Below are 19,404 nucleotides of genomic sequence, written 5' to 3' on the forward strand. Positions count from 1 at the left end.
GATATATATGTGAAACTAAATGTGCATTGTTCTCTTTGAAATGATCCACATAATAACTTGTAATTCAAGTGATGAAATGAACACTTTCTCTCCTTTTCTCTTTTTAATTTGAAAATCCAAGTATTCCCTTCAACCTTTGCAAATGTGAATGGATGACACAAGATAGCTCCAAAAGTGAAATCAAAACCCTTAATCTTATATTCTGAATTCAATAGGTAGTCCTTTGAACAACTTTGATGAAGAATGAAGTTTCAACATGAGATTGCACTATTTTGAACCAATGGGCCATGACCCTTTAGAATGAAGACAACTTTAGATGATCTTTGAATAATGCTCATGGATCTTAGCTTGAATTACATTCTTGATAAACCAAATGTCTGGGAAGGAATTCAAGTAGAATCAATCATATCATTAAATCAAATTCATCCTCAAATCATTGTGGATCTAATCCAATCTCAGTTCAACTTTCGATAGCCATTAGCATAAAACACCAAGCAAATGCCTCAACAACAATGAATTCACAACTCCGTATTGTGTACCACAACAAAATTCTTTCATCATTCGATGCCCTTCATATAACTATAATGCTTAGGAGCCTTTTTGACGAAGACGAGAATTGGAGCACAGAAGGACTCCCTAACATACGATCCAATTACCCTTTGTTAGTGAACCTTGTAACTTGATGAACAAGCACTTCATGAATCAAACCCTAATTTCTTGATCCCGTGCTCAAAGAACTACCAGGTGAATCAAGTTTATCTCAAGTAGGAGCCTCAAACCAATAGAACCCTAATCCACCAGAAGACCTCTGATCCCATGTCTCGAATTATTGGTTAATGGATGCATGGATTATGTTAGATGACCTAGTGGAAGGTATGCAAATGAAATGCAAAGCTAAAGCCAATTAGGAATTAAAGGGTAGGACAAATTTGGGGTATGACACTATAGCCAGTAAGCTTTCGTAGTTTGTGGACCCCAATAGGATTGCTTGCTTATAGTTCTAGCAAGTTCACCTGCACCAATAGGATCCTTCGCGAGGGTTATCGCGAAATTTACCTGTACCAATAGGGTTATTTGCGAGGGTTATCGCAAAATTTACCTGCACACATAGGGTTATTTGCGAGGGTTATCGCAAAATTTATCTGTACCAATAGGGTTATTTGCGAGGGTTATCGCAAAATTTACCTGCACACATAGGGTTATTTGCGAGGGTTATCGCAAAATTTACCTGTACCAATAGGGTTATTTGCGAGGGTTATCGCAAAATTTACCTGCACCAATAGGGTTATTTGCGAGGGTTATCACAAAATTTACCTGCTCCAATAGGGTTATTTGCGAGGGTTATCGCAAAATTTACCTGCACCAATAGGGTTATTTGCGAGGGTTATCGCAAAATTTACCTGCACCAATAGGGTTATTTGCGAGAGTTATCGCAAAATTTACCTACACCAATAGGTTAGCTTACTCTGGTTTGGGCAAGCTTACCTGTGTAGAAGTTTGTTTTGTAAGTGCGTATGCATCATGTTTATGCACTATGCGCTTACGTATGCTCCTGTTTTCTGTATAATGTATGTATATGGATGTTCATACATGCAAATGTTATGTATATGTGAATGAGTATGTATGATAGCCCCAACACCTTATCTCCTTATCACCCATTGCCTTTGCTTACCCTCCTGTAAATTATTTGTAAATCATTGCTCAGATTGTATTTGACTACTCCATTGATATTGTCCTTTGTGAGGGAGTTCGAGAGATCGCAACGTAGGGCGTATGTAGCCTTCCGGGGATTTCATAGTTTTATTCTATTGCTTTTGTATCGAGGGTTTGTTAGTTTCTCATGTTAGACCCAAGTTAAAGTTTATGAAAATAATTTAGCCTTTACAAGTGGTATTGAAATGAGAAAAGAAACGCAGTATGTAAGAAAAGAAACTTTTATTGATGTTGCCTTGAATCGGCGAGTGTGAAAAATGCAAGAAAAGAAAATGACAAATAGAAATGATATTAATATTGTCGTTGCTCCTTTGTTATCAAGGGTCCCAGTAATCCTTCGACCTTAGAAGCAGATGATTGCACGAATCCCTATCCTTCGTAGTCTGTCTTCAGCTTATGACCAATAATTCTGCCTTTGTTAGGTGTAATATTTCTTGACCGCATCAGAATTGATTGGGTGCGGTAACTCGTCTCCATCCATTGTAGTGAGAACTAACGCTCCTCCTGAGAACACCGTTTTTACAATATACGGACCTTCGTAGTTAGGTGTCCATTTTCCACGGGCGTCAAGTCGAGGCAATAGTATTTTTTTGAGAACAATATCACCTTCTTTGTAGGTTCGAGGACGGACCTTTTTATCGAACGCCTTCTTCATCCTTTTCTGATAGAGTTGTCCATGACACAAAGCTGCCAATCGCTTTTCTTCAACGAGATTAAGCTGATCGAAACGAGTTTTTACCCATTCTGATTCTTCTAATTTTATGTCAGCCAAGACTCTTAATGAAGGAATCTTTACCTCGATAGGGAGGACTGCTTCCATACCATAAACTAGATAGAATGGTGTTGCTCCTGTGGATGTACGCACCGAGGTTCTGTAACCGTGTAGGGCGAAGGGAAGCATTTCGTGCCAATCCTTGTATGTTTTCACCATCTTTTGTATTATCTTTTTGATATTTTTATTTGCAGCTTCGACAGCGCCGTTCATCTTAGGCCTGTATGGTGAAGAATTGTGGTGTTCAATCTTGAACTCCTCGCACAGCTCCTTCATCATGTTGTTGTTTAGATTCGACCCATTGTCGGTGATAATCCTGTTTGGAACCCCATACCGGCATATGATGTTATGCTTGATGAACCGAGTGACTACTTGTCTTGTCACATTGGTGTAAGAAGCAGCTTCAACCAATTTGGTGAAATAGTCTATGGCAACCAATATGAATCGTTGTCCATTTGAAGCTTTCGGTTCGATCATCCCTATCATGTCAATTCCCCACATTGCAAACGGCCACGGTGAACTCAGAACGTTCAACGGATTTGGAGGTACGTGTACCTTGTCAGCATAAATCTGGCACTTGTGACATGTTCTTGCGTATTGGAAACAGTCAGCTTCCATTGTCAACCAGTAATACCCTGCGCGCAGTATTTTTCTAGTCATCGAGTGTCCGTTTGCATGAGTTCCGAAGGTTCCTTCGTGTACTTCTCTGATAATCTCTTTGGCCTCATTTTTGTCCACACACCTTAATAACACCGAGTCGTAGTTCCTTTTGTATAGGATGTTTCCACTCAGGAAGAACTTAGATGCTAATCTCCTCAATGTCTTTTTATCAATCGTGGAGGCGTTCTCCGGGTATTCTTGTTTCTCCAAGTACCTTTTGATATCATGGTACCATGGTTTGTCGTCAGACTGCTCCTCGATTGTGAGACAATAAGCGGGCTCATCAAAGTGTCTAACCGTTATTCGTGGCTCGTGGTTTGGCCAAGTCACTTTGAACATAGAGGAAAGTGTTGCTAATGCGTCAGCCATTTGATTTTCTTCCCTTGGGATATGAGTAAAAGTGATTGTCTCAAACTCAGCCATTAACTCCAGTATAAGGTCACGATATGGGATTAGCTTTGAATCTCGAGTATCCCATTCTTTGTTGACTTGGTGGATTACCAGTGCTGAATCCCCGTACACCTCAAGCAGTTTAATCCTTAGATCGATTGCCGCTTCTAACCCCAGTATGCATGCTTCATATTCTGCAATATTGTTGGTGCAGTCAAAGCATAGTCTTGCAGTGAAGGGTAAATGTCGATTGTCAGGAGACGTCAGGACTACCCCTATACCATGTCCATATGCATTTGATGCACCATCGAATGTGAGTGTCCATACCAAGCCCGGTTCGGGTCCTTCGTCGAGTCCTGGTATCTCGTAGTCCCTTACCAGCATAATGTCTTCATCGGGGAAGTCGAACTTCATAGATTGATATTCTTCGATGGGTTGGTGAGCAAGATGTTCTGCCAATACACTCCCTTTTATCGTCTTTTGGGTGACGTATTGTATGTCGTATTCTGACAGCAACATTTGCCATCTTGCAATTCTGCCCGTGAGAGCCTGTTTTTTGAACATGTATTTAAAAGGATCCATTCTCGATATCAGCCATGTGGAATGGTTCAGCATATATTGCCTTAGACGTTTGGAGGCCCATGCTAGGGCACAACATGTCTTTTCCAATGGTGAATATCGAGATTCGCAATCCGTGAATTTCTTGCTTAGATAGTAGATAACGTGTTCTTTCCTGCCCGTTTCGTCCTGTTGCCCCAGTACACACCCCATAGATCTTTCGAGAACCGTGAGGTACATGATCAATGGTCTCCCTGGTACAGGAGGTAAGAGTATCGGTGGCTTTTGCAAGTAGTTCTTTATAGTTTCGAAGGCTACCTGACAATCGTCATTCCATTTGATAGGTTGATCTTTCCTGAGCAGCTTGAATATAGGCTCACATGTAGCCGTCAGATGTGAAATAAACCTTGATATATAATTCAACCGACCCAAGAACCCACGCACCTCTTTTTCTGTGTTTGGAACAGGCATTGCTTGTATAGCCTTTACCTTGTCGGGATCAACCTCTATGCCTCGTTGGCTTACAATGAATCCCAATAGCTTTCCTGACCTTACGCCGAATGTACACTTGTTCGAGTTTAACCTCGGCTTGAACTTCTTTAGACGCTCGAACAATTTGTGCAGGTGCGTGATATGTTCTTCTTCTGTGCATGATTTGGCTATCATATCGTCTACATATACCTCGACCTCCTTGTGGATCATATCATGGAACAATGTTACCATGGCTCTTTGGTATGTTGCCCCTGCGTTTCGCAGTCCGAAAGGCATTACCTTGTAACAGAAAGTGCCCCAGGATGTCATGAAGGTTGTTTTCTCCATATCCTCGGGAGCCATCTTGATCTGATTATACCCGGAGAAACCATCCATAAAGGAGAACACTGAAGCTTGTGCTGTATTGTCTACCAAAACATCTATATGTGGTAGTGGGAAATCGTCTTTTGGACTTGCTTTGTTTAAATCCCTATAATCCACGCACATGCGTACCTTCCCGTCTTTCTTAGGAACTGGCACTATGTTGGCTATCCATGGTGGGTATTCAACTACGGCAAGAAACCCGGCGTCGAACTGTTTGAGCACTTCTTCCCTGATTTTACTATCCATATCCGGTCGAACCCTTCTGCGCTTTTGCCTGACGGGTGCACACCCTTCTTTGAATGGTAACCTATGCACAACAATATCAGTATCCAACACTGGCATGTCACGGTATGACCAAGCAAATATCTCTGCGTACTCGTGGAGGAGTTTGATTAGCGTCGCTTTCACATCCTCGTTCAGTGTTGCCCCAATCTTGATGTTCTTGGGTTCTTCGTCTGTACCCAAATTTATGATTTCAATGGCCTCTTGAGGAGGGAGCATACTTTTGGATTCCTTATCCACTAACCTTGGCAAATCCTCTGGAGGTTCATCGTCTTCCTCATCCCCTTCTTCGGACTGATTAGCAAGAGCCTCGAGTTTGTATAGAGTTTCAGCAGTATTATTATCGGTAGTGTTAGAAGGTGATCTGCACATGTTTTATGTTTTTTTTAGTATGCAGATATGAACGTGCTTTTTTTCTGTGCAAGAAATTTATTTGTCATTTTGGAAGAAAAAGAAAATAAATGCGGGAAAGGACGATGTTTTCAATACCAAATGCAAAGACAATTTTATTAATAAACTTTTAAACTTGGAAATAAATGGGGCCCTTACAAACAAACTCTATGCTTCGGGCGAGGCATGAGCGTTATTGTTTTTCTTTATTGGAAAGGGAAATAAAACACACAAAAGCTAATTACTTTGAAACAAAAACTATCTCCGGTATCTCCAGGCTTGTCCAATTCTGAAGCTGCTCTCCCGGTCTGACCTCTCGGATGAAGTTGGACGTTCCCTCTTTAGAATCCTCGTTGGATACCATAGCCACATGTTCATATCCTCCTGTTACGAAAGTATGCGTAATCGGGGGGAACTGTTGCTCCTCCTTTACAGTGCTTGTGACCTTTGATGGTTGGTATCCCAGCCCTAGGCGATCCTTCTTCTCTAAGATCTCTGGTACTTTGCCCCAGCCTTCTACATTCAAGTCTTGTAGATCTCTCCAGGATGTTACCGCCCTTCGCACTTTCTCCACGGGTAGTGTGACAGTGGTTGCTATCTCGAGAGCTTGAAATGCAGTACCCAGTGCACCTTCTCCAGCCTCAATATATCTGTACGAATTTAAGTTGCTGACAAATATATCCTCTTCTCCATTGACGGTCACTATGGAATTCCCGTTCACAAATTTTAATTTCTGGTGGAGAGTAGAGGTGATTGCCCCAGCTGCGTGAATCCAAGGACGCCCTAGTAAGCAAGTGTAAGCTGGTTCAATCTCCATTACTTGGAAATTGATACAGAAGGTATGAGGGCCAATTATAATAGGAAGGTCTACTTCTCCAAATACTGGACTCTACGATCCGTCAAAAGCTTTAACTACCAGACGACTTGGTCTAACCACAAGACCCTCCAAAGCTATTTTATCCAGTGTAGCCTTTGGCATCACATTTAATGATGAACCTGTGTCAATCAAGACTCTAGCCAGATGAGCCTTTCCACATTGTATGGAGATGTGTAAGGCTTTGTTATGTGACTTTCCTTGTGGAGGCAGTTCACTATCACTGAAACCCAGGCATGCCCCAACAGTCAGATTGGCCACCATGCCATCGAATTGATTGACTGTGATATCCTTAGTTACATGGGCGGCATTCAGAATCTTCATCAAGGCATCTCGATGCCTCTCGGAGTGTATCAGTAGCGATAAGAGTGATATTTTAGATGGCGTCTGTTGCAACTGATCTACCACCCTATAGTCACTCTTCTTAATCAAAGCCAGAAACTCCTCAGCATCCTTGTTGACAGTCTCTTTACCCTTAGGCTCAACCTCGTTACTTGGACTCATGGCAGCTTGATCACCAGGTTGTGTCAAGTTTTCATTAGCCGTTGGTTGTGCTTGCGCAATTTTGAATATGCGTCCACTACGGGTCATGCCCCCAGGTCCCACAATGCTTGATACATCAGGATTAGTGCCAGAATTGTACTCCCAGGGTACTGCTTTCATTTTATCTAGAGGATATGGATCTGTAACCGGGATGATCCTAGTATGGTCTTGTGCAGGTATCCTCAATGGTGATCTCAAGCATGGGATGATTAGTGGCTTTCTTGCCCCTTGTGCGGGTATCATTAAAGGCTCGTTTCTTTCCACCATAGCCACGTACTCTTCTTCAGGGTGTTCCTCAAGTTGGATCAAACTTTGATCCATGAATCTCTGCAAAGTGTCTTTGAAAGCTTCGTTATGTTCTAGGATAAACCCCTTCATAAGAAGATACCTCTTAAGGGCATCTACAAGGGAATTCCTTTGTTGAACCAACTCTTGCTCGGTGACAACTTCTATTGCATTGACTGCGCCATCGTGGTGTGGCATCGGGTTTGTTTTCACATTGGGTTTGTCAAAGGCGATTGCCCCAGATTCAATCAGATCCTGAACGATGTGCCTGAAAGCCCAACATTTCTCCAAGGTATGCCCGGGCGAATTGGCATGGTATTCACACCTCTCATTTGGTTTGTAATTGGGTGTGATCTTGCCTGGGGGAAGAGGTGTCAATGGTTTAATTTCTACCAAGGGCTCGTTTATCAAATATCTCAGTATCTCCTTCTTGGAAGTAGGTAGCGGATCGAATCTCCTTTGACCTCCTTGGAACCGGTTCTGTTGTGGTGGAAACGACATGGAAGGTCTAGTTTCCTGATGTCCCACAACATTAGTCTCTCCTTCCTTCTTCTTTGTGAAGGTAGGAGCGGGCCTCTTTGACTAATAAGATCCTGGGGATGCCCCTTGTATCTTCCCATTCTTAATCCCGTTTTCTATCCTTTCACCAATAACCACTAAATCTGAAAATCCTGAGGATACGCTTCCAACCATTTTATCATAGTATGGCCCTTGCAATGTAGCCATAAACATGTTTACGAGTTCTTTCTCCAACAGGGGAGGTTGGACTCGGGAAGCCATTTCCCTCCACCTCTGTGCATACTCTTTGAACGATTCCTCTTTCTTTTGTGACAAATTTTGGAGTTGCATCCGATCGGGTGCCATGTCCAAATTGTATTTATATTGCTTCAGGAATGTATTAGCAAGGTCGGTCCAATTTCGGATATGAGACTTCTCTAATTGCATATACCAGTCAACCGATGCTCCACTCAAGCTATCTTGGAAAAAATGCATCATCAGCTTTTGATCATGAGCATAAGCAGCCATTTTTCGCACATACATGCGCAAGTGATTCCTCGGACAAGTGAGTCCCTTGTACTTTTCAAAGTTGGGAACTTTGAACTTGTGTGGAATTGTCAGGTCCGGGACTAAACTCATTTCAAAAGTGTCCACGTCGAAAGCATCATATCCTTCTACAGCTTTTAGTCTCTCTTCCAATGCCTTGATTTGCCCACTCTCCTTAGAATCCTCCCCAGAATTAGTAGAGGTCAGCTTTGGTTGAGGGACTTGATCTGTGTCATTAGCGTCCCCATATTGCAGATCCAGGTAGTCCTCATCACTAAGCGGGTTGTTGATAGGAATGTGAACTGTGCGAGACGTCCCTTCTTTCTGAGCAGTAGGAATAAACCCTTCTTGAGAGGCCTCTCCCTCTTCATGGGTCGTAGTGACCCTTTTAGATGCGTGAGCATTCTTTTTGTGAGGGTCGTGGCCTCGAACATATCCAAACAATGGGTTGCCATCCTTTGGTATCTCTTCATACTGATCTTGTACCTCCTTAGCTTTATCTTGCTTATCCTTGAGGTCTTTCATGAAACTCAGCATTTGGGTCATTCCTCCCTTGAGGTCCTCAACAGTGCCTTTCAATTGGGTCATTTCTTCGCGAAGGGCGGCTTGGTTCTGCTCTAGTTGTTCCATTGCTTTCTTCTTCTGAGCTCTGGTCTGGATGAGTGATCGGGTCGCAATGGCGTGACTGGAGATGAAGACAGTTTTCCTTTTAATGTTTTGAAAAGAAATGCAATGCTACGCGTGCTATGAATGATATGCAAATGCTATACTCATGTCTTATCCACATTGTTATTATAATATATTTATATATATTTATTTATAACATATATGTCTATATATATATATATTATTTCTTTTTTTGTTTTTTTTTCTCTCTTTTTTTTTTAGTAGGAACCCTTTTTTTGAATAATCCTTTTTGGTGAAAAATTGCAAAGAAATCGAATAATACAGAAATAAACACACTTTATTAATTTAAAATACTTTAAAGAAAGTACAAATTAAAATTGTTCAACTTTGTGAAAAGAAATAAACAATCAAAGAAATTAAACTTTCAAATAAAATAAAGCTATAAATGACTAAGAACGCCTATGCATGTCCTCCTTGAATTTGTCCACCATGTCCCTACAAAGCTTCATGAATTCTTTGACTTCTTCAGGAAGGATAATAAGAGATGATTCCGCCTTTGCTAAGCTCTTTGGAATGTCTAGGATTAAATTATTGCACAAATAGACCAACTTGTCATAATTGTCACGACATTTCTCATAGTCTTTAAGCATCTTAGGAACCATACTCACGTGCTCATAAGCTGTAGAAACAATTGTGTATTGTCTCTCCCAATAATCCCTTTCATCCCTCGCAGCATCGCACAACTCTTTTTGCCTTAGTAGTAATTGCCTAAGCAAAGCCAAAGCCTGAAGTGCTCTATGACGCTCATCGGTGCGCTGTAAAAGTGCTTCTTCCGCGGTTAACCCTCTTGTGCGTTCTTCTTGTCCAGAATTGCGGGCTTCTTGAAGATCAAACTTTAAATCCCTTATTTCCACCTCTTGATCTTTAGTTCTATCTGTTAATTCAAAGACCACAGCTTCTAGATTTTTCTCAGATTCCGCTTTGTCATGGGAAGCCTTTTCATAGCGCCTTCTCCACCTTGCAATTTCTATATCCGCTTGTGCCAACCTCTCATTATGTGCTTCTAGATTAAAATTAGCACTTAGAACTCCTTCGGTTGCTTGCTTTCTTTTATTCCTTTGTCTATCATTCTCTTCCTTAGCAGCTTGAAGCTCTTGGTTCTTTTCCTTAAGATCGAAGCGTAGTTGGCTTTTTTCGTTGGAAAGTCGATGTATGTCAAGCTCTAATTTTTCCTTTTCCTTACGGGATGCCTCTAGGGCAGCCTTGATTCCTTCTATCTCTTCGATGGATAGAGAAATAGGATTAGGAGAATCGGGCTTGTACGTGGGATCCACAACAAAAGGTAGCAAAATCTTTCCAACTCTCTCTTGAACCCATCTAGTGTAAGGTTTTTTAGCAACAATATTCTTCGGTCCATAGTTCTTTGTTTGAACATGCTTCCAAGCTTGAATTATTTTCTTTAATGTTCTTGGTTCTCCTTTCCTATTATCATGCAAAATTAATCCTTCCACTTGTTGATCGGAAGGCTCACAATCCATAGAATGACCCAATTGGCGCAATGCAAGCACGGGATTATAATTAATACAGCCCAAAGTTCCCATTAAAGGCACATTATTAAATTCTCCACATTTATAAATAATTTTTTCAGAATTTAATTTCCTTGCAAACCAAAAGATAGAATCCGCATTGAGAGCTCTTAGCTTTTGAGACCATTCATGCCTAGTCAAATCTTTGATTAAATAGCTAGCCTTGTAAAGGTGAGAAGTCAACCAAGAGTATAGTAAATGAAGCCAACAAGATATCTCTCCCCTTTTCTTTTCATACCGATCATGGATGGTATAGTAAATATTAGCAAGAATAGTAGGAGTTGGATCCTCATTTGAATTTCTGAAGGAGGTGAAGACGTGAATAGCAGCATCATCAACATATTCTGCCTTATTAGGCAGTAGAATAATACCAAAAATTAAAAGATCCAAAAAATGTCCGCAAATGTCCCATTGTTTCTTTTGAGCATAATACATAGCTTGAGCTTCCAAATAAGTTCTTTTAATTCCTTGTATTCCTCCATCGGTTTTGTGATTAGCTTCTAAATCCGCAACGGGCACTTCCAAAGCTTTGGCTAAATCAGACATTTCAGCCCTTTTTCCAGCACCTGTATAAAATACTTTTTTAATTCTTGAAAACCCAAGCATAGCATCCATCTCCTCCAAAGTAGGAGTCAACTGAAAATCCTGAAAAGTGAAACATCTGAGCGGCGGATCATAAAACTGGATCAAAGCGGTGATTGCTTCTTCTTGAACCTTAACCTTGAGCAAGTCCAAAATATCTCCATAACGGCCTTCAAACCTGTTCAAAGCAGTTGATGACATCTTATCCCTTATATTTCTCAATTTCTTGATGTCAGGCACTAAGACGGTGAGGTGGACAATAGGCTTCTTAGCATTCATTTTTCCTGAATTTTCACCAAAAAGAATTATTATTATTTTTTTATTCTTCTTTTTTTTCTCCTCTCTTTTTTTTCACCTGTGGATAAGACATGATAAAAATATGCATATGATGTATGATGCATGCAAATAATTATAAAAAACACAATATTATAATAATAATAATAAGCATATATTCAACATATAATCACATAGGCCCTAAGTTCATAGGTTCGACGTAACGGCTCGGGAGCCTACCCTTCCCATGGGAAAGTTCTAGAAGGTCTCATGGGATCATTCGTAGCCGCCGAGACTTTTTGTCTCTTTGGATTTTAGAACAACTCATTGGTCCATGAGGTTCGAATTTTAGGGGTTGGTTCCCAAAGAGATCAGCTAACTACCCAGTCCACCCCTCAACAAGGTCGAGCCTCGTATCAGAACTTTCCGAATATTTAACCCACTCTGAGTGGAATTATAATAAGACTCGTAGGCGATGTAATTCCCCTCTGGTCATTATTATAATCCCCACGCTTAGGCTTAACAGTAGTAAAATATACCCAATAATGCAAATTATATAACAATTAACATTTAATGCAAATATGGCAAATAAATATTTAATAAAAAACAATAAATAAATAAATAATTAAAAAAAATCATTATTAAAAAGATAAACCTTCCCCCAAACCCTAAACGTGGCAAGTTTGCCAAACCCTAAAATGCGCCACAAACCCTAAACCACAAACCTAAACCCTCTCAAGCCTTAGGAGCATAATAATTCACCATATGTGTTTCCCCAGCAGATTCGCCAGCTGTAGCAACCTGCCCTAAAAATTTAGCTTTTAGAGTCGCTACCTATTCTGAAGGGCGAATAGGAAACCCTACGCAGTTATGAGATTCGGGTAAGTTATTATAATCAGGTTGAGGGAAGGTGTTAGGCACCCTCAACCCTTTCCTATTGGCTTTGAATCTAAGGTAAAGGTTTATGGCTAAATATTGAGGTTTAATAGCTAAAGATTTGAATAGGGGAAAAATTGAGATTTTAGGGAGGGGGACTCGCCTTGGTTATCCAAGTGCCTACGTATCTCCTTATGGAGAATCAGAGTCTACGTAGTTTGGGCACAGGGTTGTACGCCTTAGGATTGAATTTTGTGATTTGATATTGTTTTAAAGGCTTTTTGAATGGCCTATCGTAGTTTGAACTGATTTGAATGGGAAAGTGTTTTTGAGGTTTGGCATACAACCCTGATATGGCACCGTTAGATGCGGTGACCAATAGATTTGGTCAGTATAGCTAACGCATTGAGGGTATTGCTGATTGCTCAGATCGATAGATTGATCATCGCGGGCAGCAAATTAAAATGTATTTTTTATTTGTGTATTTTTATCTCTCGTCTAAAGCGACTGATAGTTTCAGTCGGGTCGAGGAGAGAATTAATAAGAGTAATTAGATTAATTAGATTGATCCAAATTATTTCTCGCCTAATGCGACTAATAGGTTTAGTCGGTTCGGGGAGAAAATTGTATTGAATCATTAAAAATATAAAAAAAACGTTAAACAATTATCAACGTTATTAAATAAATAAGAAAAGAGAAAAAAAAATTAATTTAGTTTTTTATTAATTAAAATTTTATTAGGCGCAGGGGGGTGTATATTTGCTAAGGGGCAGTAAATTGGGGTGTTTGAATAGCATGGGGCTTGGCCCATGAAGGTTGTGGATCCGCTGGGATCCTGTGTGATGAGGGAGCATGGCTTTGGTGGATCTGCAGCGATCAGGATCGCTTGATTGCATCCAGCGGCCTGCATGTGTAGTTAGTGTGAGGTCCATGGTGTGGGGACTATGGCGGCTCACCGTTTGATAACCCAATCATGTGGCCCCTAATCGGCCACATGTCGCGCCGGACATGAACATGAGAAGATAACATGATGGTTATCTCTCTCTCCTCCTCTCATTTTCCTCTTTTTTCCTCTCTCTACTCCTCTTTCTCTCAGATCCTCCCTCTAATCCCTCCCCTCAAACAACAAAAAACCCAGAAACAATTATAAACCCCACCGTACCTCACCCTTTGAACCACCGTGAGCCGTCGCGAATCACCCATAACACCACCCTTCGACCTAGTTTTCCGATGAAGATTCTGATGAATCTTCATCATCCCCAACCTATGCCCTCATGCAATTTACCCAGAACTTGAAAACCCAAACCCAAATCTTCCGAATCAACGAACCCTAACCCTAAACCCTTATGAATGATGAACCCTAACCCCCAAATTCGTACCTAGATTCAAACAATAATTAACAACTGAGCATGCAAGTCAAGATCTTAAGCTAAGTTCGACGGTGGTTACCTTGTGTTCTTGATTTTCTGGATCGTGTTAGCTCCCTCCTCCTTCTAATCCTCTCTCTCTTCTCTATTCTGCAGGTTCGAGACTCGAAGATCCAAGCTCTTAGGATTTGCGGCGACTAGCTTCAAAGGATTTTTCTCCCAACAATTTTCCGACCCCTTCTTCCGATAATTTTCTTTTATTTTATAGTCTTAGGGTTAGATTTAGTTTTAGGAATGTTTTGATTTGATTCGTTCTAAAATTGTTTGTAATATTATTCTAAATCAAATGAAGTTATTATGTTAAATTTGTTAAGATTTGATTCACAATCCTTGATTTGATTTTGTTTGCATTATTCAGTTTGTTCCGATATTTGATGGAAGATTGTTTACTTAGATTCATTTACGCTTGCATTTGATTTGTGGGCTTGGGCGAAGATTGAAGCTAGGGTTTGTGTGGCTGGAGGCAGCGGCGGCGCGGAGGAGGTGGAGGCTAGGGTTACGTTTGGGAGAGAAGGTGAATAGGAACCGGGTTGGGTTTGACCCGGTCTGACCCCTGATGACCCGTAAGGCCCATTGACTCCATCTGGCCCAACAACACGACAACAACAAAAAAACAAAAAGCTTCAATTAATTAGTTAATCAGTAAAAAAAACAAACTAATCAACTAATAATTTTAATAATTAAAATTAATAAAACCCTAATAAGAATGATTAGTCTTAATATAATTGGACTCCTATTTTTTTGAAACAAAATTATATAATAATTCTATTAATAATAATTCAAATAGTTATTAATAATAGTAATATTATTTAATAGAAGAATGAAAAATTTTGTAATAAAAATGAGTAAATGACTAGAAACACATGGGCCAGAATAAATTGGACCTCAAATATGTGATGTTCGCACCTCCACCAATTTATACGGGCATTTTATAAGAGAGCGAGTTTAATAATAGATGTATTAAACCCTATGGCTCTTAATTTTTAACACCCTTAATAAATTAAAATTGGAATTACATCGGGTAAATTTTGGGGTATGACAGTTATGTCCATTTCTACAAAAATACTAGCACAAGACACACGTAGTCGATTAGTAGTACATTCATCTGTAGCCAAAAGGTACCTTAAAGCACTGCCAATTTTGTTAAGACTTGTTTCACCCCATAGGTAGAGGGGAAGCCGTGGAAGCTTAACCTAGATGGGAAGGGTACGCAAAAATTCATCCGTCAACTTGAATTCATGTCGCCACTCTCTAATTAGGACAGGCTTATTCCTAATTATATAGGGATCCTTCATCACAACAACATATTTGTCCCTGAAAGATTTAAATTTGAGGATAAAGTAACCATCCTCATTGTAATACATATCAGGGAGTTGAATAAAATTCCAAGTCTTTGTCATGAAGGACTTCAAAGCATTCATACTCAAATCTCCATCAATGACATACAAAACGAGTGACGATGCCCAGAAGTTTATCTCCAATATTAAGTCTTCAACTGTTATTACAACTTCCACTACCCCATTAACAAGTTTCGGGGCGATGAACTTCATGGATCTACCCTTGACAGGGTTGCAATTATCATTCAAGTTAGCCACCCACAATTTCCTAACTTCACCATTCTTCGGATTTAGGGTTACTTCATCCGTCTTAGGGTTAACAAATTCAGTCTCAAAGTGGATTCTCCACTACAACTTCATCTGTCTTCTTACAAGTACTAGCTTGTTGGTTGATGGTGTCACATTTTGAAGTCTTCCGTACAAATGTAATCTTTGTGGTGTCGTTTTCTTTACCTTCCTTTTTCACTTGGGAGAACGGCACGCTAGACCCTTCACGCGAAATTTGGAAGGAGAATGCGCCCGTGGCAGGATGAATTTTGTTTCAGTTCTTCCTACAATATCACACGAACTTTTTAATTATCCTACGAGTAGGAGAGGGGAAAAAGATCTCAAATAAACCCTAGGAGTTTGCTAAGTGTGGGGATTCACCTAGACTAGAAATTCTGGAGTGTGGGAGGTCGGTTATACATAGGGAAGAGTTTAAACACCCTACATATCTGTAGTACTCTACGGGAACCTTCTCTGTGTCTATGTGTTTGTGTTTGTTGTTTATTATTGGGAAAGTTTCTCCTTTGTGTTAGGAGAGAGAATTGAATAGAATTAAAAGAAAGACAGACAGACTGACTATTTTTGGTATTTTATCAGCTCGCTGAGATTCCTTGTGAACCTCATGCCTACATATCCCTAATGGTAGTCAGAGCTTAATGTAGTTCGGAGAACTAATTAGGGAAATTAATGATTTTTGGGTGCCTTGCTTGAAGCTCAAGGTTTAAGCTTGAATTAAATCTCTATTTACAGTAAAGAGACATGAAATCATCTTTACAGGGAGGTATTTATACTATTCCAGCACAAACATTAAAAGAGTGACAGAATAACTGAATTCATTTCATTCAAGAGGGGACCTTACTTGTGTATATGCAAGTATACCAGTCAACTGTGTCTTGAATGAAAGAAAGATGCTCATCTAAATTAGGGAAAGTTACCACATGCCTGGGTTTTACTGCCAGAGCATGCCTTTCAAAATCCTAAATGGGAGACTGATAAAAATTAAAATGTAATAAAATGTTTGTTTGTTTGAATGTGGTGAGATAGGAGAAATATCTCTCTATGGATATAAGCTATGTCTATCTACTGTATAAAAGATTTGATTTTAGATGGCTTGTATGAGGCCCAAGCTTGAGGCTTTTGATTGATTTATTATTTTATTGACTCTGGGAGATAACTCTACTGGGGATTGACTTAAACTAAGAAGTTTTTGTTTTATGTACAAAGCCCATAATTGAGGCTGACTCTTTATTGAGAAATATGTCTTTTACTGACTGAGACTGGTGAAATTATCTTTTTTAAAGAATGAATGGAGGCTAACCCTTTCCAGGGGTTTTATTCTACTGGAGAATTTATCTTTTGAAAGTTCAATTTTTGGAAACTAACCCTTTCCATGGATTTTGACTCAGCTGGTGAAATTATCTATTAAAAGACTGATTTTTGGAAGCTAACCCTTTCCAGGGATTTATGAATGATAGCAGAAAGATTATCTAATTGAGACTTCTTGTTTAAAGCCCAAGATTAAGGCTGACTCTAATTGAGGATAGATAACTATGGATCCTAGACTCTGCTAAGGAAGATTAATGAAAATAAGGGTGATAGAGACTGTCCATGTCTCTCATTCCAAAAGGTGGACCCAATATGAGATTGAGACATTCTTAGCTTGTTTAAAGTATGGTTTAAAGAAAAGAAGAGACTCACTAGGATAGGCTAAAAGGTGACTAAAGACATGTTCCTATGTTTATAAGAAACCTGATGGGTCCTTGTATACAAGCTTAAGAGGAAGTTGGGAATGCTTTTAAGAAGCCTGTGGGTCCTTGTACAAAGCCCAAGAGGAGGGTCATCGAGGGTCCTTGTTATAGCATAAGATAAAGCTATGTGGTTTTGAACTTAATTTGGCTCTAAGCAAATGGGTAAGAGGTTTCACCGGAAATAATTCCTCTTGGGTGGATGTATCCTAGTTTGGGTTCTAAGGCTTTTTCAAGATGTTTCACCGGAAATAATTCATCTTGAGGGTTTGAACTAAAGATCTCTAATTAGGAAAGAGCCTCACCGGGAAGACATTCTCAATCCTAGGCCATAGTCCTATAATATATATATATATATATATATATATATATATATATATATATATATAGTTTAACTGTCCTAAGGTTTATACTCAGACGTAGTTCTAAACAATATATAAACAGTTTATATTCGACAGTAATTTAAATGAAAGCTTGTAAATTGAAAGCTATAAAGCCTAACCTGGATGGAGTGGAGGCCTTTGAAGATGTATGTACAAAGCCTCACCAGCAATTTTTGTTGTTTTATTTATAACAGTTGAATATTTATTATAAACAGTTAAAGGTTTTTGAAAACAGAAGAAGTGAAGATGGACATAGGTCACATAGGTATCTGAAGAGTTTCACCGGGAATAATGCCCTTCAAATACCAAAAGAATGTTTTGAAAAAAGAAAGAAGATTTTTTAAATACAGTTTTTGAAAACAAACTAAGAAAAGAAAAAGGTGTTGGGACTTACACTCTATTAGAGGCCCATTAAAAAAATGAATTACTGTTTATGAGGAACAGTTGAGGAGATACAAGGTTTTGTTGTCTGAAAACCTGGATCGTCTGTTTGATCGAAGATTGAAAACAGTTGAAATTCTTGACAACAGTCAACTTAATTAGAATAATGACAAAGCTTATACCCTACTAAGACAAAAATGAATAGGGTTTTAAATCAAAAATATTTACAAGAGATTAGGTTTTGAAAATCAAGTGAAATTTATATTTTTTAAAGTATTAAAACATACTTAAAATATATGATTTTAAACCTAATTAAAACATACTAAAATAATATATTTTTTATGATTTTTTGGTATATCCTAAAAATAGATATATTAAATGATAAGTGTGTGAAAAATGAAGCAAAAATGATTTAATTTGATAGGTGAAATAATTATATGAAGTTGTAAATAAAATGGAAGAAAATAGTGGTAAAAAAATATGGTTTGGTCTTGCCAAGGGTTGAACTCACGCCCTATTGGTTACCAAACAAAACAAATACCAACTGGGCCACGCGTGTGGCCTGTTTAGCAAAGGAGCCCATGTGATTATATGTGAAGGCAAAGCATTAAAATGAATTGGAAAATAAAATGAACAAAAGGTCTGAGGGGGGGATCGGACCCAAGACCTATGGCATGGCAAGAGTTTGGACGCGCGCTGTAACCATTGGGACACTACGATGAATTTGTAGGTTAAACACAAACCATTCAAAATATAATAAACTAAAACCTGGGAAATTTGAAAAATGGCGCCACCATCTTCATCTTCAACCTCAAGCTTTCAAATTTCTGGAAATCCTATCTCTCTCAATTCTCAACCAAATCCAAAGATGTAAAGATGGATTTTGCTCGTTTTTGGATGAGGATTATGATAATATCCTTTAATTTCATTTATTCTGAGTGTAACTTAAAATTCTCAAGCATGAACACTAAGAACCCTAAAACTGAAATTTAAAATGAAATACTCTATATGCATGATATGATGCAATTGATTGAGGGTTAATGATCCTCTCAGGTGCAGAAACTCGTTGGTATAACAAGTTTTGATTTATGAAATAGGAATCTTAGAGTTTGAAGTTGATGAAACTTACCTCTGAAATGAAGATCGAGTTCTGATCAGAGGGTGCTACAGAGTTGTTGTAACGATCCCAAAAGCTTCAGTGATCCCCCAATAAGGTGTTGAGATGCTTGGTTTGGGTTAGAACTCCCTAGAACTTCTTGCTCGACCCCAACTGATATGGATCCAAGTGAGAGGTGAAGATGATGATCCTCCACGTACAGAGTTGTTCCAGATGCTTGGATCACCTCTAAATACCTCCTTTGATATGTATGAATACTTACTTTCAAAGGAAGAGCTTTGGTTTGAAGAATCCGAATCTTTTTGCCAAAGAACCTTTTAAAAACCTAAGTATGAAGGGAGAAGAGAGAAAGCAAGAATTTTGTTTCTTTGATGTGTCCAATTACTGAGGTATGCTCTTCTATTTATAGGCAAAGAGTTCAGTGTGTTTGTAGAGAG

Source organism: Vicia villosa, linkage group LG6 (genome assembly GCF_029867415.1).
Source record: "Vicia villosa cultivar HV-30 ecotype Madison, WI linkage group LG6, Vvil1.0, whole genome shotgun sequence".
NCBI classification, from domain to species: Eukaryota; Viridiplantae; Streptophyta; class Magnoliopsida; order Fabales; family Fabaceae; genus Vicia; species Vicia villosa.